Consider the following 27,541-nt stretch of genomic DNA (forward strand, 5'->3'; position numbering starts at 1 on the left):
AATAATTCTGTGCAGTGTGATAGGACTACTGAATCTGTCCCTCACTACCCTTTCTAGTTTGTGAAGGCAACATATTTTCCTTTAAGCAAGAAAGGGGAAATGTGTACTACTCACTAATTCACTGAATGCATTCTAGTTCAATAGCCCCCAAACTATGTGCCCCAAGGCAGGTCTTCCTTGTGGAAAAATGCTTGGGAAAAAAGTTTGAAAAAAAACAGTTAATAGTTCAAGATTTCTGTGAATTCAAAATAATAACCTACAGAGTGCCTCTGCCTTTGCCTCCTTTCAGCCCATATCCGGAGTCTGCTGGAGTGAGTGGCTATAACACATTTTGATGGTGGTGGTGGTGGTGGTATAATTTACTTCCTTCCAGTGTAGAGATGCAACAGAGGTGCTCATCTTCAGAGGTTGCCTGTTATGTTTGTCTCTTCATGAGTCACTGCTTTGGATTACTGCCCTAAATATTCTCTGCATTAAAAACAGGACAGTTGCTTAATGTTCTTTTTTTAATTAATTTATTTTGTTTTTGCTAGTCAGTCATGAAAAGGGCAAGGAGCTAGGCAGGTCACTGAGAATCTGCCTTACCCCTGATCACTACAAATCCTACATAGATGAGAGATTTCAGCAGGCATTGTCAACACGCATAATCAGCAATCTCTCCATATTTCAGATTTCCTTTGTCAGCAATGAGGACAAGACGCTTGCTTCTTGAAGCGATCAGAACGATAAGCCTTCTTGTAAAAAAGAAAGATAAGGAGATTTTTAGAAACAGTATTCTGCATCTAATGCCATATGCTGCGCTTTTTCTATGCTTTTGCAAAATCAACACATACACTCCTCGTAATCTCTTTCCCCCCACTTTTTTGGTATAGTCCTATTTTTCTAGACTCTTAGGAAAAAGGAACAGTTTTGAGTTCCTCTTCTGTTCTTCTGTACAAACCTACACTCAAACCTACATTGAGAGGGGTAGAGGGAAATGGCTAACTTTCTAAGTTTCAAGAATATTGGCAACATATACATGAGATGCAGAGAAAAAGGCCAGCTGTACGTTTATGAGAACCACGCTCTGCAATTAATATGCTGAGGAAATAGAAGCAATTGTGTATCATTTTCTATTCATGGCACTGAACCATTCCAATTTTACAGAAAATCAACTCTTTTACCACAACAAGAGGTCTGTTATAAGAAATGCTCTGAATTTTGGGATTTTCATTTGGAATGGCTTTGTCCCATCTTGTTCAGAGAAGATCATATGCATGTAGCTACATACAAAAAGTTTGCATTTGATGTTACACTTTTACACTTAACTCTCTTTTTGTAAGGTATGTGAGAAAGCATATGTAGAATAGCACACCTCTACAGAAAAAATGAGGATCAGTCCTGTATGCCACCTTCAGATTGCAACTAAGTTTTTTTGCATTTTTGAATGGTTCCCTATGTGAAAGAAGTTCCCTACATGTAGAAAAGTAACATAGGAGAAAATGTGGTAGTTGATTAACCATTTGTCAATGAGAAAGACAAGGAGAGAAATCTAATTTTCTCTTGGTAACAGAGAAACTCTCCCTACTGTATTTGTATACTATCCTTATGGTAGTATTTATCTTGCAACTGCTCAGAACATTTTACACATCTCAACTTCATACTGTCTACAATAGCTAGCCTTAACATCAACACTCTACCACCCCCATGTACTTTTGGATTTGGAAGATCAGGCAGGGATCACAGTAGCTGTTACTGCCGTGACAATCTCAAGCTCTGCAGAAACATTATGGATGAATGTACTTTTGCTGCATTCACTTAAGATTTGGGGGTCGATATGTTGAGCATGTTCTTAGCTATGTTAACAAATTCTGCTTTGGTCTTGTCTTGTCTTCTGTCTATTACATTTTAACCATTTTCTCAAGAATTCAAGGTAGCTTATAGGGGGAGCTGCCTTCATTTCATTCCGAAGAACAATCACAACACCAAAGCTGTGAAGCACGTTAGGCTGAGAGAAAGTGGCAGGCTCAGTGTGACTTTCTTCTGCTTATTTGGTGTTCCTGTCCTTTGTGGAAAGACGACCAGGTGCATCTGACTAGCACTGGATTCTAAGGATCTCACATAGGGATATTTTATTCTTTTAATTAGAATATTTGTGGATTGATCCAGTGCTCTTCTATTGGAAATATATATTTTTTGTTTGGTTTTGGCTACAGCCTCTTCCCCTCATGTCTGTGTTCTTTCCCTCTTTCTGTCCCATTCAAAATTCATTTTTTAAACCTGCTAAGTTTTAAAACTTTTCCTCTGGGTTCTCTAAAGTTTGCCATTTATTATTACACCATATGATAGCTACTTATGTTGGAACAGACATGCAATTGAAAGTTTACAGCCAATTTTCTTCAATAAAAAAATAAACTGTCTCAAAAAGCATATGGATGATCAATAGGGCTGAGATACTCTCTCAGCATGTGACACAATAGCATCATGTCCAGGTTATAAATTTTTGGCAATTCCTTCCTTTCTGTCTATAAGGGGGAAAAAATCTTTGGGAAGCCCTGTTGTGCATAACAATCAATGTGGCCTTTAAACCAGTGCCATGCATTTCTTTCTGTGATTCCATGGTCTTTTTATTACTTCTGTTTTGGAGAAGGCCTTGATTAAATAAGATAGTGTAGACCAGAATGATGGTTGGACTCTGTAATAAAGCTGGGAAAAACCATTATTTTCTTGATGTCTCAGGAAGCACAATAATAGCCATCTTTGAGATGAATGTAGACATATTTAGGCTAAATATACACAGGTGAACCCTGTTTTTTTTTTCTTTCAAACTTTTTAAAAAGTGGCTTGAACAGCTAATGCCCCCATTTCTTGTTCTTTGTAATAATATCTGCGTGAAGACTTCTAGATAATGTGAAAACTTGTACAGAATTGTGTTATTTGATTGATATCCTAATATCACCTATTTGTGTTTTTTTTTCCCAAAATACTTAGTTTAGCTGACATTGAGGAGCAGAATATAAGGCCTTTTTTAACTGAGGTAGTATAGAGAACCAACCATTATCTGCCAGTAAGGAATTGCACAGTGGCCATGGTACATGGAGTAATTTAAGTGATATGTGGACAAAGTGTTGTAGTGACGATGTCATTGTGTGAACTGATGAAATATGTTCCCATTTTCCCTGATTTCACAAGGCCCTTCTGGAAGGACTGCCAGTCAGCTGCAGAGTTTGGCTGTACCTTCTGTTCACATTCCCAGTGAAAATAAACACAAAAGAGAAATCTTTCTTTTACTACCGGGTACAAGGACCACCCTTGAAACTGGGCAATGCTTTCTGAGTAAAAGATCCTTTTCAATAAAAATTGGGGCTTAAAGGAGGGAGTTCTGACTGAATTACATGCCCTCTGTTCAATCAGCCTTTCTCAGTGTTGGCCCTTCCAGATATATTAATAATGGAGAACACATTTGAAGGGCATCATGTTGGAAAGGGTGATTGGAACTAGCATGAAAGTTTAGATCTCTGCAAAGGCTGAGAAATCAGTATAGCATTGGTAGTAGATTTTTTTAAAATAATTTTTTAATTTTTTTTAAAAGAGAAAGATAAAATCTAACAAGAACTAATCATGAAAAAGAATAGAAAAAAGAGAAAAAGAAAGAAAACAGAGTGCAGAAAAAAAAGAAGAAACAGAAATACAAAAAAAAAAAAAAGACTTCCGACTTCTTTTACAGCAGATATAAGTAAAACGCACATTAAACTCTTACTCTAAGATTACAACCTAAAATCCATTTTTTCTATTGTCTACTAGTATTGCTAATATTCAAATCCATATATCATGATTTAATTTTTTTCTGTTTCATGCAAAAAGTCCAAAAGGGGCTTCCAATTAGCATTAAAGTTAGTCAATGTCTTTTCTATAATCAAAGCTGTCAATTTCGCCATCTAGCCAGCTCCATCAACTTTACCATCCATTCTTGCATGGGAGGTAACGTTGAGTCTTTCCACCTTTGAGCATATAAAAGTCTCGCTGCAGTTATCATATATAAAAACAAAGTTCCATGAGAATTGTTTATCCATCAACCCCAAAAGAAATGTCTCTGGTTTCAACTGTATATTAGTCTTTAAAATCTTATGAATTAATATATGTATTTGAATCCAAAATTTTGTAGCTTTTTTCACATGTCCACCAAAGATGATAAAAAGTCCCCTCTTGTTCACATTTCCAACATATATTTGAATATTCTTTATACATTTTTGACAATCTTTCTGGTGACAAATACCATTGATATATCATTTTACAAAATTCTCTTTAAGATTATAACATAATGTAAATTTCAGCCCTTTCGTCCACATATTTTCCCATTGTTCCATTTGTATATTAGTACAGCATTGATAGTAGTGATGTGATTTGAGGTCAGATCTCATCTCAGCCATGAATTTCCTGGCCAGCTTTACTGGTCCCAAATAATTGTTCCTAGGGATAAATTTTCAGCTGTATGATGTGTCATCCTCCATCTAAGGTGACCAGAGGAAAAGCAGAATAACTTCCTAACATTTAATTGTTAGCTGGGAGAGAGATTTCTGGCAAATAAAGCTTTTCTCCCTTCTGCCTGATAAGCTAAAGCCCTGAAACTCCTTCTTCAACAAAGGTTCAGGTGCTCCTATAGAAAGTGATGAAAAAGTGATACCTCCAAAGAGGCAAGGAACAATGGGGAGCACAGAACAGCGGTGGGAGGCAGGAAAGGCACAAACAAAAGAAAGTAATGTGGAGACAAGTGAAGAGTTCTGGTGTTCATTCAGGAGTTATGATTTAGTTGCATTCAGGCATATGAGGGATAAGCGCTGAGCAGGGATAGTTAGTTACGTGGTATCAAGCCAGGCCCAGCTCCTGGAGGCTGCACACTCTCCATCTTGACCTGTCCCAGGTGACAATCCACAGCTCTTCTGGGAATATTCCAATGATATCCCTGATATTGTCCATCTACCTATTTATTATCTTCCCCAGATAATAAATCTTCCCCAGAAGCACATTTGGAATTTGAAAGCATGTGGTAAGCACAAAGACAAAAAGGCTGATACTGATGATTAATCTGTTCACAAAACAGCTGCCATAGTGAACAGTTAGAAAACACCCATTTACCAGAAAGTATCTGAAAGAAAGAATTCCTCACCCAGATAGTCTTTCCGATCCCACTGGGATATTTGTGGGATCTGATGTTCTCTCTCTCTCTCTCTCTCTCTCTCTCTCTCTCTCTCTCTCTCTCTCTCTCTCTCTCTCTCTCTCCCCCCCCCCCACCAGTTTCATATTTAATTATTTTAGATTTTTTTTTTTTTAATGTCAGATGGTGTAAAGAACCTGAAGGACACCAAGGAAGTTGTTTGGGGTCACACAGGTATCCCTAATCCTACATTGCCAATTCCTGGTGTGGAGGGACAGCATTGGTCCTTCTGTTAGAGGGAAATGGTGACTTTGTAGCTGTTTTCTGGGTGTCAATATGTTGTGTATCTACTGCCAAGGAAGGAGACAAGTGCTTCTGGAATTTCCTGCTACAGGAACAAAAATAATTTGCCTTGAGCTGGGGAAAGGGTCACTCTGCTTGAGGCAGTGAGTGGTGTCAGGACAGTGTATGAGCTGAAAAGTCCTCAGTTCCAGTTGTTCCTCAATTCTGGATTCATAAAGGATTCACAAAGTGACTTCACTCAGGGCTGTTCTCAGTCTCAGCCTTGAGTGCTAAAATGCACCCAACATATTTTAGTCACTTAGAGATCCTTTAGACACAATGTCACATTCTTGCATGTTCTGAAGCAGTTCATATCCCTGAGATATAAATCTTCACATATGGATTCATTAGATGGGCTTGCTGTGGTGTACAAAAGGTCTCCACAATGCATACACACTTTGTATCCACATTAAAGTATGCAAAAATGCAATCTTTGTATATGAAAATCTATTCTACATTATTACCTTAGCACTCAGAATGTATTATTATAAATAAATGCTATAGAATAATGAATATGTTGTTGCTGTTCTTAATGGTGATAATAAAATTAGCATTGGTTTATACCAAGTGTTAGTGTTAAGGATATGACACTAAGTCCTTACTTCATGTCCTGCTCTAAGAGCATTAAAGTACCTTAAAATATTTTCCCCTTAACAAATTAAGTTGTCCCATCATTTCAGCAAATAACAGTGTTGCCCTTCCTTCCTTCCTTCCTTCCTTCCTTCCTTCCTTCCTTCCTTCCTTCCTTCCTTCCTTCCTTCCTTCCTTCCTTCCTTCCTTCCTCCCTCCCTCCCTCCCTCCCTCCCTCCCTCCCTGATCTTCACTGCTATCCTTTGTATTTTCCATCTAATTTCTCCCTAAGTTTGTTCTCTGTCTTTCTCAGCCACTTTTCCATGGTGGCAATTATATAAGCAGCCATTATTGCATGGCACCTCTCCAATGGAGATAATGACAATCCCAACAATGGCCCACCACATGAAAAAGCAGGGCACTTTGAGAGGTGGCTCTTGTCCAAACTTGGCTTCTGGGCAAAGAGGGGAGGGTAGTTTATCCTTTCTTCACAATGAAATGGTAACAAGGAAGAAAAGACAAAGACATTGCCTATTGGGTATTTATGACTGCTTGCCTTGAAAGCAATAATAATTTTTCTCTTTTCTGGAACGGGGAGGGAGAAAAAAAAAAGCTGGACTGGAAAAGACAAAAGAGAGAATGGGTCCCAGTGCTTTATAATCTACTGTTTTTGAGCTCTTGGGGGATTTCTCTGTGTTTCCCTCCATTCAGGATCCCACCCTCAACAATAGTTGTTGGGCTGGAATCTTTGCTACAAAATGAATGAGACCATGGCCATAATGTAGGCCTTTACTAGTTTCACACACAGGGAAGGTGATCTGGAGAACAGCTGAAAGAGCAGGTCCATTTTGCTTTGAGAAGAGAAAATTATGGGGAGACGTGATAGCTATCTTTTATTATTTTATTATTTTTCAAATTTATATCTGTTGCAGTCAACTGGACTTCCAGCAGTTTAGGATAATAAAACAATAGCAGTTCCTAAATCGGTCTTATAAACAAACATTAAAAAAGGATAGAAAATAAACATCAATTTATTATGAGAGTCCCACCATTCCCATGAGTCCTTCAAACCAGTTTTCAGTACATTTCAGAAGACTAACAATGTAGGGACCAGCCTGATTTCCAGGGGAAGACTATCCCAAGAGCCTCATATTTGGAAGGAATAGGGACTCACTAGCAGTTTTCCCCAGGATGCATGGGGAAGGCTGGTGAGTTTCAGATGGATGAAGTAGTCTTGTAAGTGCCTTGATATCAAGCTATATAAGCCTTTACAGGTAATGACAAGCCCTGGGAAACCAATAGAAAACCAGTTCAAGGCTTGAAGCACAGGTGTAACTCTCGTGATGAGTGTAACCAATAACAGGACTGCAGCATTTTAGACTAGCTGAAGTTTGCAAGAGGTCTTCAAGGGGAGCCCAATAAAGCATATGTTACACCAGTCCAAGTAAGTAATGATGAGGGCATGATCCACCGTTGCAAGATGCTCCCACTCCAGCTAGGGCTGCAACTGGTATACCAGTCTTAATGTAGAAACAATATCTCAGCCTTGCTGGGCTTCAACCTCAGCCTGTTTATCCCATCTAGATTCTGAAAGACCTGGATGGCATCTCCTGTACAACCTGGGATGGTGATGTATCAGATATCATCAGCATACTGATGATACTGCACCCTGAACTGACAGGTGATTTCTACATTTTCATGTAGATTTCAAAAACAGTGGAGAAAGAACTGAAACGTGTGGCATCCCACAAGGGAACAATTGCCAGCCTGATTTCTCTTTGCTTACAAACATTATTCATTAAGGATGGAACAAAACCTTTGTTAGGATATTCTTATGGAAAGAAAAGCAAATTGCTTACAGTGGGGCAAAAAAGTATTTAGTCAGCCACCAATTGTGCAAGTTCTCCCACTTAAAAAGATGAGAGAGGCCTGTAATTTTCATCATAGGTATACCTCAACTATGAGAGACAAAATAAGAAAAAAAATCCAGAAAATCACATTGTCTGATTTTTAAAGAATTTATTTGCAAATCATGGTGGAAAATAAGTATTTGGTCACCTACAAACAAGCAAGATGTCTGGCTCTCACAGACCTGTAACTACTTCTTTAGGAGGCTCCTCTGTCCTCCACTCGTTACCTGTAGTAATGGCACCTGTTTGACCTTGTTATCAGTATAAAAGACACCTGTCCACAACCTCAAACAGTCACACTCCAAACTCCACTATGCCCAAGGCCAAAGAGCTGTTGAAGGACACCAGAAACAAAATTGTAGACCTGCACCAGGCTGGGAAGACTGAATCTGCAATAGGCAAGCAGCTTGGTGTGAAGAAATCAACTGTGGGAGCAATAATTAGAAAATGGAAGACATACAAGACCACTGATAATCTCCCTCGATCTGGGGCTCCACGCAAGATCTCACCCTGTGGGATCAAAATGATCACAAGAACAGTGAGCAAAAATCCCAGAATCACACGGGGGGACCTAGTGAATGACCTGCAGAGAGCTGGGACCAAAGTAACAAAGGCTACCATCAGTAACACACTACGCCGCCAGGGACTCAAATCCTGCAGTGCCAGACGTGTCCCCCTGCTTAAGCCAGTACATGTCCGGGCCCGTCTGAAGTTTGCTAGAGAGCATTTGGATGATCCAGAAGAGGATTGGGAGAATGTCATATGGTCAGATGAAACCAAAGTAGAATGTTTTGGTCTAAACTCAACTCGTCGTGTTTGGAGGAGAGAGAATGCTGAGTTGCATCCAAAGAACACCATACCTACTGTGAAGCATGGGGGTGGAAACATCATGCTTTGGGGCTGTGTTTCTGCAAAGGGACCAGGACGACTGATCCGTGTAAAGGAAAGAATGAATGGGGCCATGTATCGTGAGATTTTGAGTGAACACCTCCTTCCATCAGCAAGGGCATTGAAGATGAAACATGGCTGGGTCTTTCAGCATGACAATGATCCCAAACACACTGCTCGGGCAACGAAGGAGTGGCTTCATAAGAAGCATTTCAAGGTCCTGGAGTGGCCTAGCCAGTCTCCAGATCTCAACCCCATGGAAAGGAACCCCTTTGGAGGGAGTTGAAAGTCCGTGTTGCCCAGCGACAGCCCCAAAACATCACTGCTCTAGAGGAGATCTGCATGGAGGAATGGGCCAAAATAAATACCAGCAACAGTGTGTGAAAACCTTGTGAAGACTTACAGAAAACGTTTGACCTCTGTCATTGCCAACAAAGGATATATAACAAAGTATTGAGATGAACTTTTGATATTGACCAAATACTTATTTTCCACCATGATTTGCAAATAAATTCTTTAAAAATCAGACAATGTGATTTTCTGGATTTTTTTCCCCATTTTGTCTCTCATAGTTGAGGTATACCTATGATGAAAATTACAGGCCTCTCTCATCTTTTTAAGTGGGAGAACTTGCACAATTGGTGGCTGACTAAATACTTTTTTGCCCCACTGTATCTGCAAACATATTGTTTTGGCTGCAGAAGTCACGCCACTGGCATTTGGCCTTCTAGTTTGCACATATACTGCTATTTACTGCCACCTATTGGCATCTGTATGCTAGTTACCTAAGGGGAGGTGCATAGTGTCAATAAATTGTGGGTGATTATATGTCTCACTGCCTAGTAGGATTTTAATCATCATGTAATCAGTTTTATAGGTTATGTAGTTGTAACTAATAACTAAGTAGTGTACCTCTTCTTTGAGAGTTTTTTTGGCTAGAGACTTTGTTAAACCTGTGTATTGGATAAGTCTTGGATGCCACATAAATGAGAAGAAGTGATTTTTATATGTTTTGCATGAAACTTGTATTTTATGTAGTTTTATTTTTCTCAATAAACAACCAGATATGTTTTATAACTTCTGGCTGGATTTCTTTGGAGAACAAGATAAGGACATTGCATTCTTTAAATCTCTCTAACGCTGGTGTGTATTTTTGACATGGACTGTGGTTATATCTGCACTCTGCCTAACAACCTTCCCCCAGTCCCCACCCCTTGAGGGTCATCTAGAAGGGTATCATGGTCAATAGTATCAAAAGCTGCCAAGAGGCCTAAGAGGACAAGGAGGGGCACACTACCTCCACATAGGCCCCAATGCAAGTTACCTACAAGAGCAACCTATGCTGTCTCCATTTCATGCCCAGGGTAGGCTAGAGATTGGGTGATAATTAACAAGAATGGCTGGATCCAGGGAGGGCTTCTTAAGGACCAGGGGCACCCCATCCACTTTCAAGTTTGTCTTTATACATCAGGAGGAGGATTCAAGAGGGAAAGATAGAACTAGAGGGTGTAAATAGCAGGGGAATGGATTTGGGCTACATGTGAAGAGAAACTGCTCAAAGTGGAGGTGGCAAATGCCGAATCTCTTTTCACAGAGGCATTTAAATAAGGGCTGGATCAACAGCCACCAGTCAAAGTTTCTACAGTTGTACCCTGCATTGTAGATCAAGCATTGAATACCAGGGGCCAGACTATATGGTTGCCAAGGTTCTTTCCAATTCTATAATTGTATGATTTGGTTTTCTGTTTAGTATTCTTAAAGAAGTTCCTATGAAATGAATGGAACTTAAATTATAATACATACTATAATCCTCTTGCTTACAGCATCCACTAAACCACCTCCAACTCTGGCCATCTAATTGCTATCCCACAAGGAGGAGCACTATTGTTCCAGCTAGACTGGTTCACTATTTAACAGTTTTCATCATCAGGATATTCCTGAATCTCCTTTCTTGTAATTTCAATATGTTGGTCCTTGTCCTATCCTTGGTTTCAACCCAGGGCAAGTCCACTACCTTGGGCACATGAAGGATTTAAGTTCCATTAATACCAGTCAGTGGGTCTAATCTGACTCTGAATCCAGCCTAATGATCCTGTTATTCTAGTTCATGTTGCTTCACAGTAAGGCTAGTTCTGAAGGCACCCTGGGATAGTGTGAGCTTATTTTTGCATCAGTTGTTGAGTAAAAGAGCTGGGTTTTCTAAGTATATTGTGTGTGGGTATGCAAGAGGAGTGTTCTGCTCTATAGATAAGCAGCTGTTGTTTCTGTAAAACACTTATGGAAAATAAATTGCATCTAAGCTTGCTTTCTATTGTTAGGCGGTGGATTAAAATAGCAGACAATATATTTAGACAGAAGGCATACATTCCCATTATACTGATAGTAAGGAAAATATGAACTCATCTCATGAGTATACACACATAGAGGGGTTAGGTCTAGATACCTAGCATTTTTGTAGGAAGCCCACAGTTTTCCAGAGATTTGCTTTCTCAGGGCAATTGAAACACTTCTCTTCTCAGCCACTACTCTGATAACCAGGTATCAGAGCTCTCCAGATATGCTTGATCGCTTGCTGGGAATTCAGAGAGTTGACCTCTAACACATCTGGAAGACATAGACTCCGGGAGGGTGACATACTACCACACTAACCTTCATTCTACATAGTGGAGAAAGGGGCTGCAATTTTGATCAAGCTTGCAGGAGAGGAAAAGTTTCTGCCCACCTCTTTGTAGCTTCTGGCATCTCTCACTGACGGCCACGATGGGTGGAGTTGCAATTTCAGCAGCATCTGAAGAATCACAAGTTACTTATCTTACCCACTTTTGCTTAAAGCAAAAGAGCAACTGGGTTTCTGGAACAAATAATGGAAATGATTTCTTGAAACAGTAAGCTTTGAGTGTTACTCTGGTGTAGTGGTTAAAGGGTTAAAACAGGAGTAAATAGAACCAGATTCTAGTGTACCTTCAGCAACAGAAACTCACTGGATGATTTTAGGCCAGGTCATTCTCTCTTAATCTTTCCTATTTCAGAGTTGTTGTTTTTGGGGGGGGGGGGAGGTAAATCCCACATGAATCTGGCTTGAGCTTCTGGAGCAAGGTAGAATATATTTCTAATAAGTAAACAATACAGCAACTTTATATTTGGAAAAAAAAAACACATAGGAGAAATGTTGAACTTGTTAGTAAAAACGTAAAAATATACACAACCCCTATCCGAATACATCTGGTTGTCCAGGTCTAGAATTTTAACAGCTTCCATCTTGAAATGCTGCAAAACCCTCAGCATAATGGGGCTGCTGGCCACAGGAAAACCAATAAAAGTGCATATGGAGAGCAGAGGGGTTCTATGTTTCATAAGATGTACCACTTCTATAAGTGCATTGGCCTACAGAGCTGGATGCTGGAGGCCTGTCCAAGGACCCAAGGGAGAGTGAGGTGCCCATGGGCACATGCCCTTGTTCCAACTTAGCCTTCAGTTTGCAAGCTGCAGTTCAGTTAAAGATTGCAAGTTGGCCAATTACTTATGTAAGGGGCTGGCACTGCGGTCAGCTAGACGGAAGCACACCAGCTTTTCAGCAGAGTGTAATTATTTCAGATTTCTGTGTTTGTTCAGCAGCTTTCATGCCCTTAGAGACAGGAGAAGGAAGGAGGAAGAATTCCTACACACCACTGAATTCCTTTGTTTTCTTCAGCAGGAGGGAAAGAACAAAAAACAAACCCAATTTCAAGCATGAGGTTCTGTAACAATACCCTTCAGTCTGTTGGAAAGCAAACAACAAGTATTAATACCTAGCATTAAGTATAAAGGCTCAAAGCATTTTGTGATTATTTCTTCTTGTATTTTGCTAAGGAGAAACTATTTGAGAGTCTGCTTGCTTCACAACTGGATATTTGTCTAGTAATTCTCCACACACCCCCCCACACCCCCCCACACACCCTTGCAGCTTTCTTCTAAAGAAAATTAAAAAGAGGGAAATAGTGTATATACATTGCATGTATACCCTGGTTGAGCGTTACCTCTTAACCCTGTGTGGCTGCCAGTAATTTAGATAACTCTACTGATTGTATTTCCCTAGGTTTCAGAGATGTTTATTAGTTCATCCTCTCAGAAAAAAAATGGATTTATTTTTCAACTGACCGATTTTAAAAAAGCCTATCCTAGAGTCCAGCTTTATAAACTGTTGCCCCTCACATAAATGTGCTTCAACTCCAGCCTGTGGTTATGCTGGCTGAAGATGATAGGAGTTAATTGTTTTCAATAAGTGTTCTGAGTTTTCTGGAATGGGTTAGTATTTCCTCACTTTCTCCAAAGGATCAAGAGAGATTATCATATATGATTGTCACAACAGGCAGGGCCTTTCCTCACTTGCAATTTGTATCAGCACCATGAGCCAGGGTTCTGTCTTGATCATACAATGCTGGTCTGATCTTGTCCCAGCCCAGAAGTGAAAGAAGATTATGCCATTCCTCCCAATTCCTGAAAACTGTTATTTTTTCCACCTTAAACTGAATGGATTAAACTTCATACTCAACAAGGTGTAGCATTTCACCACCCCTTCTTTGGGAAGGCTAGGTCCGGAGAACTAAGTTGCAACCAGAGATGGGTATTGGGCATGTTGGAAAGTGTGGGAAATCTCCCTCTCTTGGGTTACTGACTGGCAGGATAGACTAGCCATCTCAGTATTGGGACTTACCCAACATGGCAACAATGCTTTTGGTTAACAAAGTGTTAGGAACACAGAATGGAACCACAGTCTGCCAACTCTCTCCTAGTGACAGATCTCTTTATCAACACAGTGAGGGCTGGGTGGCAAATTAAATCACTAGTGAAGAAAGGCACTAATAAATAATGATGGAGTCAAAATCCTCCAGTGAGTTACTCACATGAGAAAGGATTTTTTAGTCGCCCAAGTCAGAAGACCAATGCCAACACTTTATCCTCATTGTCCCATTAGGACAGGCAGGGATGTCTGGAATAAATATAAATCTCTCACAATTATTTTACAAATATATTATTTTCTTGCCTTGCATTTTAAGGATTGGATAGTCTGTCTTGTATTGCACATTGTTTATTAGCTACTACTCTGAAGAACTCGGAGAGGAAAATGCAGTCCAGGGATTTTATCATAAGGAAAGATATACATAAATATGTTCCTCACCCTGGGAATATAATGAGATGATAGAACCCACAGCAATGTTTTGGTTTTAATTGTTGCTAACAGTTTGTGTTTGTGAGGACATATCCCAGAATATGTGGCAGTATTAAATACTCCGCTATAATAACTATGTATTTATATACATTGGAGTGGTAGAGAGACTTTAACAATGAACCCCCAAAAAACTTTTCTAACGTGACTTAATTGCTCAAAGTGTCAGACCCATAATCCTGAATTTCATACACATACACACATACATGCATATAATAAACCAATTTTGGTTTTAAAAATAAATACAATAATATTTTTAAGAAGAGAAAAAGTAGATTCGGGATGCATTTAAATATTTAGATTAGCTTTCTGTTAATTCATATGTTTCTCCAATCTTTGGACTTCTGTTTTTAAAAAGCCCAAACAATGATGTAGTAATATTTACTTGTACTGAGCACAAATATGTTTGCTTTTGAACAAAAACAAAAACCAATTTAAACAAAGCCAGCTTACTAAAATTAGGTCACCCAAACTAATTGTACTATATTTTCCACCACCTGCAGACACATGGCTAGCAACTGAAGGGGCTCAAAGCTGTAAATCCAACATACCTGGGGGGAACAGCAGCTTGGAGAAATGTGGCCCTAAAGCAGAAGTCCTGATGCTTTTAACAACTGCTTTTAACATTTTTTATTTATTCTGCAGTGCAGTTATCCATACGGACCTGACTCTGGCTAACATCACTAAAAATGAATTGCCTGGATCTTGAGTAGTGCAGGAATAGCAGAAGGCTGCTAACACATTTGTAAACCTGCTATAAACAGTATCCAGATCACAAGCATGGAACGTCTGATAGTAGTTGAGGACTAATTCAAGAAATATGTATACACTGTATTTCATTCATTTCTGAGTTCTTGGGATTTGTAGCATTGAGTGTAAAACATTCTCAACTTTTCACCATGCTACAGTCTCCAGGTCTCTTCCTTGTTTGAGAAAAATTATGACAATTGCAGTAGATCTTGCAGTGTTAGTGTTTGGTGTAGTGGTTAAGGTCCTGGCCTAGAAACCTGGAGACTGTAAGTTCTAGGCCTCCCTTAGGCGTGAAAGCTGACTGGGTGACTTTGGGCCAGTCACTCTCTCTCTCAGCCCAACCTGCTTCACAGGATCGTTGTTGTGGGAGATAGATGGCAGGAGTATTAAGTATGTTCACCACCTTGAGTTATATATAAAAAAGAGGAGGAGGAGGAGGAGGAAGAAGATTTTAAGAATGCTGACAAACTTCAACTTTCTTGAACTTCAGATCCTTCGCACCTAACCTAAATGTCTGGTGCCTTTAGCTTTCTACTCAAAAGCCACATTTTCACCATATTGTCATATTAAGTTTCACTTCTACTTGGGATGGGAAGAAATTGGGAGGACTGGAGGATCTCCACACTGGATGAAGTGGATGTTTCTACTGCGTGGTAGGTGAAACTGGTAACGATATAAACAATATGTAGTTTTTATGTTTTATATATTTATTGTTTTAATGGATTTTGTGAGCTGCCCAGAGTCCCCCATTAGGAGGAGATGGGCGGAGATAAATTAATTTATAAATAAAAATATAAATAAATAAATAAAATAACGATGCCACTAGAGTTGCTGCCTTCTTCAGGGCATTTAGACATAGGACACCTGACAAATGGAGTGTCACACTTTTGTTCCCCCGCAAAACTGAAGGTATTGCCAAATCTTTCCATCTTTGTGCATACAATAATTTTGCTGTGGTTATCATATGTAAAAACAAAGTTCCATGATGTTTTTCCACTTGCTTATCCATCACTCCCAAGAGGAAAAATTCTGGTTTCAGTTGTATATTAATCTTTAAAATCCTCTAAATCAGTGTATGCATTTGAACCCAAAATCTAGCTTTTTTACACGTCTACCAAGCATGATAAAATGACCCTTCCTGTTGTTTACATTTACAGCATAGATCTGAAGTACCTTTATACATTCTAGATAATTTTTCTGGTGTCATATACCAACAGTACATCATTTTATAAAAGTTCTCTTTAAGATTATAACAGTGTAAATTTCAACTGCATATATTCCAATTGTTCCATCTGTATATTATAACCAACATTTTAGCCCACTTTATCATACATTCTTTCACTTGTTCTCCCTCTGTTTCAAATTTCAATAAAAGTTTATACATTTTAGCAATCACATGTTCATCATTTGTACACAATTCCATTTCTAAGTCAGTCTTACAATATTCAATACCATAAATTCTTTTGTCTACTTTGAATCTTTCTGATAACTGTAAACAGGAAAACCATTGACAACTATGTCCCTCTGTCATCAGTTGTTCTCTTGATTTTATGTTATATTCTCCTTGACAGAATACTAGTATCTCACAGTATGTTAACTATTTGTGTTTGAAATCTATGATTTCTCGTCTATAGAATGCTTCTTGTGTTGAGACCCACAAAGGTGTTTTGGGGTACAACCTGGATTTGTATCTATTCCATATTCTCAGTATGGCACATCTAACATAATGATTTTTAAAATCTACATTAACCTTGACTTTATTGTACCACAAATGTCCATACCACCCAAATCTCAGGTCATGTTCTTCTAACTCTAAAAGTCTTCTATTTTTCAGCAACACCCACTCTTTCATCCAAATGAAGCAGTAAGCTGCAAAATACAATTTCGAATTGGATAAACCCAATCCTTCTCTTTCCTTTGCATCTTGTAACATCTTATATTTAACTTGTGGCTTTTTTCCCTTGCCATACAAACGTAGATAGTTTAAAGGACAGTTAAAGGACAATATTAGAAATGTGTCCAACATTTTAGAATACTTGGAGCGGCATAACTTTAAAAAGCCGCATTGATTTTCTTAGGCAAAACTTAACTTTTGCCACTGTTTAAATTGTGCATCAGTTGTCAAAACAGGTATTGTCTGAAACAAAAACATCATTCTAGGCAAAACATTCATTTTCATAACAGAAATTCTCTGCAACAATAACAATTGTAATTTCTCCCATCTTAACATGTCTTTCTAAACTTCATTCCATGTCTTAACGTAATTATTTTGAAATAACTTACAATTCATGTTTGTCATGATGATACCCAGATATTTTTTCTCAGTCTTAAAATTCATTTCCTTCATTGATTCTGTTTGATCCTGTATTTTTATGTTTTTGTTAACATCTTCACCTTCTGTTTGTTAATCTTAAAACCTGCTAATGTACCAAAGTCTTTTAATTTTCCCATTAATGTTTCAATTCTCTTTAAAGGATCTTCCAAAACCAACACCAAGTCATCTGCAAAAACTCTTAACTTATAGGTGTCTTAATCTTTACTCCCACAATTTTCTCGTCTTGTATCGCTATTCAATATTTTAAGAACTAAAATAAGAGAAGGGGCAGCAGGCATTCCTCTCTTGTTCCTTTTTGTACCTTACAAGGTTTTGTTAGATCTCCATTAACAATTATTTGTGCTTTCTAGGCCACATAAATTGATCTTACCCATTTAACAAAATTCTCTCCAGAATTCATATCTTCCAAAACTTTGAACAGGAAGGCCCAGTTCAAATTGCCAAATTCTCTGTGTCTAAGAAAATCAATGTGTCTTTTTAAATTTATGCTGCTCCAAGTATTCTAAAATGTTGGACACATTTCTAATATTGTCCTTTAACTCCCTTTTAGGTAAAAACCCACATTGATCCTCTTGTAAACAATTGAATAGTGAGTATATTGGCCAATAGTTTCTTTTTAAACTCAAATCTTATCCCTCTTTGGGTATTAATGCTATAATTAATGCTCTTTCCAGCTCTCTGGCATCTTTCCTCTCTGTAAAATAGAGTTCATTGTTCTGTAAAGGTTGTGAAAGTTCATCCTCAAAACATTTATAAGATTCTGGTAATCCATCTGGTCCAGGCACAATTTAAAGGAAATTGAATTACAAAACGAGATTACTTGAAATAAGAACAAACATTCCCTTGCCCTATATTTTTTTATTCTGTTGTGAAAAATATATTTTCATGGTAGAGCATTTAAGGGGCCGTATTTTGTCCATTCATCCCTTTAAGACAGTGTTTCTCAATGTCAGCAACTTTAAGATGTGTGGATTTCTGTGGATTCCAATGCTGGCTGGGAAATTCTGGCAATTGAAGTCCACACATCTTGAAGTTGCTGAAGATGAGAAACACTGCTTGAAGAAACTTCAAAGATCCTTCAAGGATTTAGAGATGCACAAAGAGTTGCATGCACCTATCTAACTATCCAGCAGAGGGCAATAAGAGCTGCCATTTCCCAAGGAGCCTCAAGCCTAGTTCTTATTCATCTTATGCCTCTGGGCCCAGTAACAAAGTCTGAATGGTGGTGGAACAATTCATGCCTTCCCCACCCCCAGATCATGTCACTTGTGAGCTGGGTGTTCTGTGGGGATAGCCAGTTTAACACAATCTATCCTGTTTCGTTTTGAGAGTTGAACAAATAGGGTCTGTGTGCAAATGGGGACTGACGCAGCCAATGCATTTTTCTGCTGTTGATTTTTTAGTTTTGTTTGCTGTTGATTTTCCCCTTGTGATCTGCTCCATTACGTGTTGTTGTTGTTGTTTTTGTCTGGTCTTTGTTTGTAATCTTTGCTCTAATGTTGGGTCTTGCCACTTGCTTTGTGTGCCTAATGGAAACAAAAGCAGGATTGTGGAGTCCTTGGAGTTCTCTGACCATGTGAAGGGCAATCTAAGATCTATATGAACAACTAGATATCTGTCTTCATTTCTTTTCCCTGCTGGATCAAATAAATTCAAGTCCTTATCCCACTTCCTAACTGAAGCTATCAACTATAAATTTGCTGGGGCAAACTGAAGATATGATTGCATGACTGCAGAGATTTATTTCCTTCCATTCCTTTAGGACAGTGTTTCTCAGCCTTGGCAACTTCAAGATGTGTGGACCAACTCCCAGAATTCCCCAGCCAGCTGGGAGTTGAAGTCCACACATCTTGAAGTTGCCAAGGTTGAGAAACACTCCTTTAGGAGTTTAAGGTAGTACACATAGCATTCTGTTCCCCCACTCCATTTTCCTCTACAACAACCCCTGAGAGGTCAACTAAGAATGTGTGAGTGGCTTAAAATCACTGGTCACAACTTCCATGGCAAAGGATGGGCTTGAATCTGGGTGCTCTGGCCCTAGTACAGCAGGATCCCATTCCAAATTCCATTTTAAATTTTTGGTCTTTGTATTGTAGAGGCAACAGGGCTGAAGGCATGTTAGAAATGCCTCAAATTACCAATAATCTGGGATATATCAGTGAGGCTGATGTGAAGCGTCAATGGCAGCCTTTTTCAGGCCAATGGTCTTTCAGGGATGCCATTCCAAGGCTGCAAATTATTGGAGCTGAGTTGAGGTCCAATACATCTGCAGAATCCTCAGTCAGAGAAGGCTGGTTTCTACTGTTAGATCAGCCTGTAAATCAAGTAACCAATGCTCAAATAAGATCTAATTGTCTAAGTCAGGGGAGGCAAACTTTTTGTGGCTAAGGTTGCCCCTTTTAAACAATTATTTCTGGGAACAGCCAAAGGTCATTGAGCACAGAATTTTCAGAAGACTTTTTAAAAAGCCACCCTGTTTCTCCTCCCAAGGCTGTCGTTCTTGTGTGCAGAAAGCCAAGTGAATTGTTTTAGGCAGCAGCAGTATTTGGGGAGAACAAAAGTTGGAAGAGCAGGAGTGATGTTGGAGAAGAACAGCGAGGCTTTGTAAGAAGGGTGGGGATTTTTTATTATTATAAAGTTGAGGATGAGCGGAACCTCTTGCAGTGGCCAACAATGTTGATGGGCAAGCCTAAAGTTAGCTTTGGATACAATCAGAATCAAAGCAGCTTTTTTTCTGTCTCTCTCGTATCCACTTTCCTCTTTTAGCAGCCGCCTTTGCTTTATCTTCTGTCCCTCTGACCCAAACTGTTTCATTACCTGAGGCAAGGTGGCACTGGTCCATCATTCCACCTACAGCAGCTGAACTGGCTACTGAATTCTACTTCAACACGGAAGACAGCAGTGCATCAAACAGAGCACATCAAGATGGTGGCATAGCTGAGACCCCATGCAAGCCACTTCTGCAGAGGAACTTCTCCTTGCTCATCCACCATGGTGAGGCTGGCCCGGCTACCTGGCTAACTCTGGCACCATCCCCCCTCTTCTTTCCCTCCCAGTAGATACTCAGAGACAGCCATCTCCCTTACTCCAGAGATCTGAACTGATCCTGTACCGATAGAGTTGCCATATTCCAAACCTCCAAATCCAGGCAGCCTAATCTGTATATTATGCAAATAGATCCAGCATGCAAATTAGGCTGATTTGCATTTTAAAAAGAATTTCTCAAAGTAAAAGAGCCAGGGAAGCTACATCTCCCCTTCCTTTACTCCCGATTGTTTCCTTCTTCTCACCCTCCCCACTAAGCAGGCTGCTACATTTTTTTTTACTCATTTTGTGGGTGTGTTGGTATAACACTCTGGGCCAGCCACCTTCTTTTGTCCTGTGCCTGCCTGCTCGCCACACCTTCTCATACGCCCTCATCTTTGCTTGCGCAAGCCCCTGTCTTTCTTCCTCTGCTAGCTGTTCCCTCTTTGGCACTTTTCTCTTCTTCCACCTCCATCTGTGTTATGTCTTTCGGTTTCTGATATTTTCATCCACTTGCTTGTGGCTGCTGCCACTCTTGTCTACCTCATTCTCTGGAAAATGTACCCACACCTCTGAATTGCCTTTGTTTGCCAACTTGTGTGTCCCTGACAATCCTGTTGCTGCTGTCTCTCCTGGCCACACACAAACCTCCTCCATGCTTTCACCACCTGAGGCCACGTCATGCCCCTCTTCACACTCTGACCATCCACTTACCTGCTTCCACCATGCTGTTCTCCTCCTCCCTCCTCCAATGCCAGGGAGCACCCACCCATGTGCTCACATGCCTGCCCTCCTGGCCAATCACTCTTGTGTTTTCCTCTCCTGACTCCTCTGCTTTCCAGCACAATGCACTGTGCTGCACTGAAACTGGGCAAAAAAAGTGTGGGATGAAAAGGACTTATTTGCATCATTTGGCAAAGCCCCTATTTGGAGGGGGCTTTGGCAGTTAGGATGAGGACTGCATGTAACTCTGGATAATCTTCCACCTAGTTTAGCTCTTACGTTCCTATGCTCTGGCCGTGGGAAACAAAATAGCCAACATTCTAGCGCTGGAACATTGGAGATAACGGGCTCAAAGTGAGCAGTGTATGTTCTCCAGTGCTACCCCTCTGTGCCAATACACTACAGACACACAGAAAGATGTACTGAGGACTTTCCCCATCCCTGCTCTCATCCTATCGCTATTTTGTCAAATTCTTCCAAATCTGCCCAGTAACAGCAAGAACACCCCCTCCGCCCCACCAAATGCCAACACCTACCCTTTTGCTTTTTCTTCTATAGCAGTCAAAACACACTGGCCACTGTCCTAGGCTTTCAGTTTCCCAAGCTTTATAAGGGTGTGCCGTTCCCACCGAGAGACAATCAGGTTTCAAGGAACAAGTTGTTTATCTCTCTTTGCTTCCTGGTGGTTTCTCCCCACCCCCCACCCCTCACCCCTTCTTCTGGTCATCAGCAGCTGCTCTTTCCCCATATACTTTGGGGCTTGTAGATACCAGATGAATGAAAAGATTCCTTTGGCTTCCTTTGGTTATAGAAAGCAAAGCCACCCCTCCCTCTTCAGGGTTCTCAGCCACAGGAGGCAGAGGAACTATTTCTTACTGTTTATGGAATGACTCAACAAGAAAGAAGAAGCAGAGAAGAAAGAGCGGAGTGTATGGCAATTCTGGTTAGAACATTTTAAGAGACTCGAGCCCAGCTGGTTGTTCTCTTGTCTTTGCTGAACCAAAAGTCTTCCTTATTTGTATGAACTGGCCCTAGGAGCAGAACTTCCAGAAAATGCTGATAAAGAGTGTAGATGAATACTTGTGAAGATGCACTCAGGAGTATTACAATGACCTTTCTTCTCCGTACAGCCCCACCAAGGTGCATGGTGTTTTATATTAGAGCTACCAGATCCAGGCTGCAAGAACCCATTGACCACTAAGTAGCAGAACAGGAGTACAGAAAATGCTCCTTCTTTCCTGCCAACTGGTGGTCATCTGTATTTTTGCAGCCTGGATCTGGTCTTTGGTGTTCTTTATACCCTGACTTGCTGTCTTTGAAAGACAGCATTGACTGGGAATCCTACATCTTATAGTTCTAATGTATTTGGAAGACATCAGATTGAGGAAGGTTGTTTTACAGAATTAATATGAGCTAAAAGATAGCTCTTGTGTTTGCTGGCCATTAATAAGAGGAGCCAATATGCTATTTCCCACAGTACTATAAGGAGTCCCTCAGCAAGTGTAAGATCCACACTAAGACTACCATGTGTGGACTGCAAACAGCAGGACAACCACTAGCGAGCAGCAGAAGCATACATGGTAGCCCCAGGCACACCCCCTTGCCATGGTTGGTCCAACATCTGGGATGTAGGGCTAACATATCTGGGCCGTCTAGCAGCAAAAATTCTAACTCTTTTCTGCCATGTACTCATTTTTTGGATTGTTAAAGGTCAGATATGGTAACCTTACTTCTATGCCTCTGATTCTGACAACACATGATACATATAATGAACAGAAGCCTCTAGTAGCCTTTTCTGCCATGAAAGTGTCAGATCTCTTTTTAAAGCCACCTACAAGAATACACCGTATATAGAAATGTTTGATTTAAAAAGGCCTTCACCACCGCTCACCATTGCCTCACCAAAATCCAACACTAAAATCCCCATTCTGTGTTTTCCAGGTATTTCATCCAGAGCCAGACTAGCCAGGAATATGAGAATTGTGAGTCAATCAGTACAGAGGGTGCCACAGCTGAGTCAGGAACTCTAATCCAATCAGATCAGAGCCACCTATATTGGCCTATGTCATCAGTTTGCTAGCAACTGGGAAAAAAATCCACAATATTATGAAACCTGTGATTTCTCATGTTTGACCAATGTTTTTCCCTCCTCCACATGTTCTAATTATTCCATTTTGCAATCATGTGATATAGATTGAGAATGGGGGATGGCAGGCGAAAGCAATCCAAGGCAAACAACGTCTCTGCATTTCTTTCTTAGGGCCAGCAATAGGTCTGTGCCCCCAGTTATCTGTCTACTAGCCCTCCCTCAATTTACTAGTTCAGGATCTGCTCCAGAATCAGCTCCTGACCAATTTTCAAAATACAGATCAGCAGTGTAGATCAAAGCCCATGTGATTCAGGTTCCTTTGGAAATAGCCAGGCACTATGGATATAAATGAGCTTGTGTTCACAGGTGCTGAAGGTGCAAATGATCAAAGGAAAGTAGGCTGCATGTTGTTCATATGCTGTACTATTACAAGTGTACCATTCTCTTCCAAGGACAAAACTCACAAGCAACTGCTTCTGCCAGTTGTTGTAGAAGGTGGGCATGCCCATTCAGCCATCTCTAGCAGCATCTGTAGCCCTTCTGCCCCATTCTCCATTCTTAAAAAAGTGGATATGTGAATGAATGTTCAAATGACTACTGTACTCTAAACCATTAAAAAAGAGAATTAAGGGTAAGAGAGAAAAACAGATTATTAGTATTCCAATAACAAATCAAGGTATCTTTTGAATGGCTGGGGAAGGTCAGCGTTGCGAGGCTACTTTCACTGGATGAAAGGGGAAGCCATCATATATCTTATTTAAAGTGTATCTGCTTGAATGTGATTTGCATTTTTGCAATTCATTACTTGACCTCACTGAAAGGCGCCTGGCAATATTAATAGAGATAAATGTTTTTTTCCCATTGCCTTTACTTTCATTCCCTTTTGGGAAGATCAGTATCACACAATCACTCAACTTTGTGCAGGTCACCCTGCCTGTACTCTGTCCCTGGGTTGGGTTCCCTCTATTCTTCAAAACCCACCCTCCCATTGCTGCATTGCCAGCCACACCGTCCAAGTAAGACTCGACACTGTCTGCTTGGTCTCCAGTGGAGCCAAGTTACAATTACATAAGCTGTTTGTCAGTTCACTGAAGGAAGTGAGATGGCCCAAGGGGTTGAATTGGTTTCATATGTTTCATGTCAGCATTCTCGGTATTCCCATATTTGTGCAAAGTCCCAAAATAAGCAGACTTCACCCTAGGGTGGTTCTTCTGCTAAGCAGAAAAAGGCAGTCCTGATGCTATCCCTTGCATACAAAAGGTCATGCATGAAAAGTCCAGTTTATTCTCTCTTCCTCAGTTGCAATGAACAGTTTAGGTCATATGCCAACTGCAGAGGAATTCCTGGTTTCATTTAGCTGTAGAGCTAGCTTAAACCAGTCCCTGAATATTATGAGTAATGCTTGGGTCAGGAGAGGATCTTGGAAACAATTTCATGCTTTTTGGTTAGAACAGGGATTGCAAGTCACTGGTAACACTCTTTTTCCTCACTCTTCCACATGGAGTTGACTTCTCACTCAAGGCACACATGACCAGGCTCAAATCTCATTCATTCATTCATTCATTCATTCATTCATTCATTCATTCATTCATATATATATATATATATATATATATATATATATATATATATATATATTTCAAATTTAGATACCGCCCATCTCACAAAAGTGACTCTGGGCAGTTCACAATAAAACAGCAATAAATATTAAAATACAATAAAAACAATATAAAATAGAATAAAAACCAAACACATACACAAATTGTCCTACTTCAGACACATTATGCAAAAATCTAGCTCTCTGGAAAAGGCTCTGATTCTGGGAAAGGTAGAAGGAAGAAGAAGAAGAGGATGCCCAGCAGCAAGGTGGATGGACTCAATTGGAGTGGCAGATTGTCATGGAGAAAATCTATCTATGTGGTCGCTAAGGGTAAAAAATGACTTGATGGCACCTAATCGATCAATCCACGTGGAATGGAGGGTATGGATCTCCAGAAGTTCTGTTCCTGTAGACTGAATGCCTTTGAGCATATGCAGCAAAGGCAGAAAACCTGAAGCTCCTCAAAGACCTCCGAACCCCTCTCCTTTGAACAGAGTTCACACAATTTGATGGCAACTTTTTCCATCATGGCCCAGAGCTGCTGAGAGTCGGGTGGCATACAAGTTTAATAAATTATTATTATCATTTTCAAATTTTGCTCTAAGCAACAGAATAGGTTTCAAACAGGGCTTTTTTTTTTTGTACAAAAAAAAAAATCTTCCTGTTCCAGAAAAGAAAAAAATCTTGGTCTCAACCATTGCAGCTCTCACCTTTCCAAAAAACATTAAGTGTGCTGGAGCCGGCTCATACCGGCTCACAAGAGCCAATTGTTAAATTTTCTGGAATTTTGCGAGCTGGTTGAAAGCATAGCTGGGCCACTACACTTAGCTCACCGATCCGCTGTTTGGCACCTAGTGGCACTGGGCGGTGGCAGCAATGGAGCCAACTGTTAAACATTTACCAACACACCACTGGCTCCTTGCCACCGAAAAGTTGTCCCCACCTGCTATTGAGTGCCTTTTTTCTTTTGAAAAGAAACAGTTCTTTGGAAGTCCAGATTATACATTTCTCTGAAGCTTTGCCTTGTCCACTGTGGACTATTTGATCTTTTTTGTATAATCCAGTAAGACACAGGTGCTTTGTTTAGCAACCATCATCCAGGCAGGGGATCAAGTAGGTGTAGAATGCCCCACTCTGAAAGAGCATATTTTTATTCAAGCCAACATATCCACATAATGCCTACCTAGTTTATACAAAAGAAAAAAGAAAAGAAAGGAAAGGAAAGGAAAGAGAACTCACATATTTTATACTTTTGTGTTGTCATTTGCCCAAAATAATTACATTTTGGATGGTTTACAGCTCAGGATATTTACAGCTGAGGATATAAATATGATGCTATGAGAGACACTTAGTCTTAAGATGCATTTGAAAACCTATCCCACCCCAGATGTGCTTATATACAGACACCACAATTATTGCTTCAGAACATTTGTTTAAATAAGGTCTTTTGCAGAGAAAACATATGGCTCAATTGCTGATTGTTAAGAATGACATTTCACTCTTGTGAACACTCTAATGTTCACACTCAACACTCTAATGTTCATTCCCTGCAATTCCTGCCAATTTTAACTCAGCGAAGGGAAGAAGAATCAACTGCAGTGACCGGGTTGGGAACTAATCATCACAAGAAGAAATTATTCACTTGAACTTGCAATTCTGAATGATTGAACTTGGTTCTGCTATTCTTCATGTGCATGTTTATGAATTAATGAAACCAACCTCTTCCTCTCTAAGATAGGGCGGGCAGACCTGTTCATTTCCAGATATATGGCCCTCCTAGACTAAGACTGATTTCTGGGAAATCTGCTCAAATATCTTTATTTGAAGAAAAAGTCCTATCCTGTATCAGCTATTGTTTTATTTGTGGGCCTCTGATGCCTATGGCTTGCACATACAAGCCAATCTCAGGGAGGAACAGCAGCAGCCTGCAGGTTGTACAGTAGTACAGCTAGCAAATCTGAGCTGAAAAAAATCCAGACGCTCCCTAGAAATGTATCTCTTTGCTGCCATCTATTGACCACCTTACTCAGTACACAAGACTGACTTGTAATGTTGCGCTATCTGTTTAAGTCCCGTACAGTAGTGTCTATTTAACTCCTGAATCAGTATGGCTCCATTTGTGTTGCACATCTTATAAATATCCAGTTGTGATTGATGGTGCTAAAGCTAGACACACGATGACTGGGTGTCAGAACTTTCCCACCTGGAATGGTAACGTGGGGTACCATCACCCAGCTTAAAGTTAAAATTGAGCTCGAATCTCTTGAGGGGCATGGGTTTGGATCACATCACTCCTGCTTGGTTTGGTAGATCATAGCTGTTGTAGGTGTCTTTCCTTTCTTTGTTCCTCAGAATCAAATCATAACCCCAATAATCTAGAGAAATCCCTAAGAGAACTGCTAGTTTTTTTCTGCTACCACCAAACCATTTTCTGTTTTGGAAATTCTTTATCTCTCCCCACCCCTCTTCTCTTTCTCTTTCAAATCAGCCCACATCAATTCATTGAAGGATAAAGGCCAATGTGGGTTGGTAGGTGTTTTTTCAATGTCCCCATCTACTGTAGGGCTGAAAGAGAAAGAGAGTGATTGTCTCAGTCACCCTGCCAGCTTCCATGCCTAAGGGAAGACTAGAACCTGGGCCTCCCTGCTCCTAGTCCAGCACCTTAATTATCACACTACACTGACTCTTGTATATGTATATGATATATGATTGTATATGTATATGTATGAGATAACATCACTTGGTAGAACACAGGGAAGGTATAGAACAGAACAGTTACTTCTTTATAACTTTTGAACAAAGAATCAAATGAACTTATATAAGTTGAAAAGAAGTGTAAACAGGAGATTGCAGTTTAGGTTAATTAATTTACAGAATACTCTTAACTGTCACTGCAAGATGACTCCTAGTTCTAAATATATGTAGATTATGAGCTTTGTCTTCTCTGGCAATACATGTCTAATCCAAAAC

The 27,541-nt window shown here is 40.0% G+C and overlaps 1 long non-coding RNA gene across 8 annotated transcripts in view; it reads right to left on the reverse strand.

Moving 5' to 3' along the window:
- The window catches only part of LOC148214126 (uncharacterized), a 79,418-nt gene that overhangs the window by 15,581 nt on the left and 36,296 nt on the right, over positions 1 to 27,541 (reverse strand). Inside the window, exons 1-7 of one of the 8 annotated variants that reach the window (XR_015798438.1) lie at positions 21,419 to 21,433; positions 20,874 to 21,026; positions 13,728 to 13,813; positions 12,511 to 12,601; positions 11,806 to 11,930; positions 11,494 to 11,695; positions 493 to 734 (exon numbers count right to left, since the gene is read on the reverse strand). This is a non-coding gene — a long non-coding RNA (uncharacterized LOC148214126). Of the gene's footprint in view, positions 1 to 260; positions 735 to 11,493; positions 11,696 to 11,805; positions 11,954 to 12,510; positions 12,602 to 13,727; positions 13,814 to 20,873; positions 21,027 to 21,418; positions 21,434 to 27,541 lie in introns of those variants that run through there. The other 7 variants (XR_015798439.1, XR_015798441.1, XR_015798440.1 and 4 more) reach the window with 7 other exon arrangements.

Source organism: Python bivittatus, unplaced genomic scaffold (genome assembly GCF_059951505.1).
Source record: "Python bivittatus isolate LINGU-HERP-01145 unplaced genomic scaffold, Pbiv_v1 ctg000700_np1212, whole genome shotgun sequence".
NCBI classification, from domain to species: Eukaryota; Metazoa; Chordata; class Lepidosauria; order Squamata; family Pythonidae; genus Python; species Python bivittatus.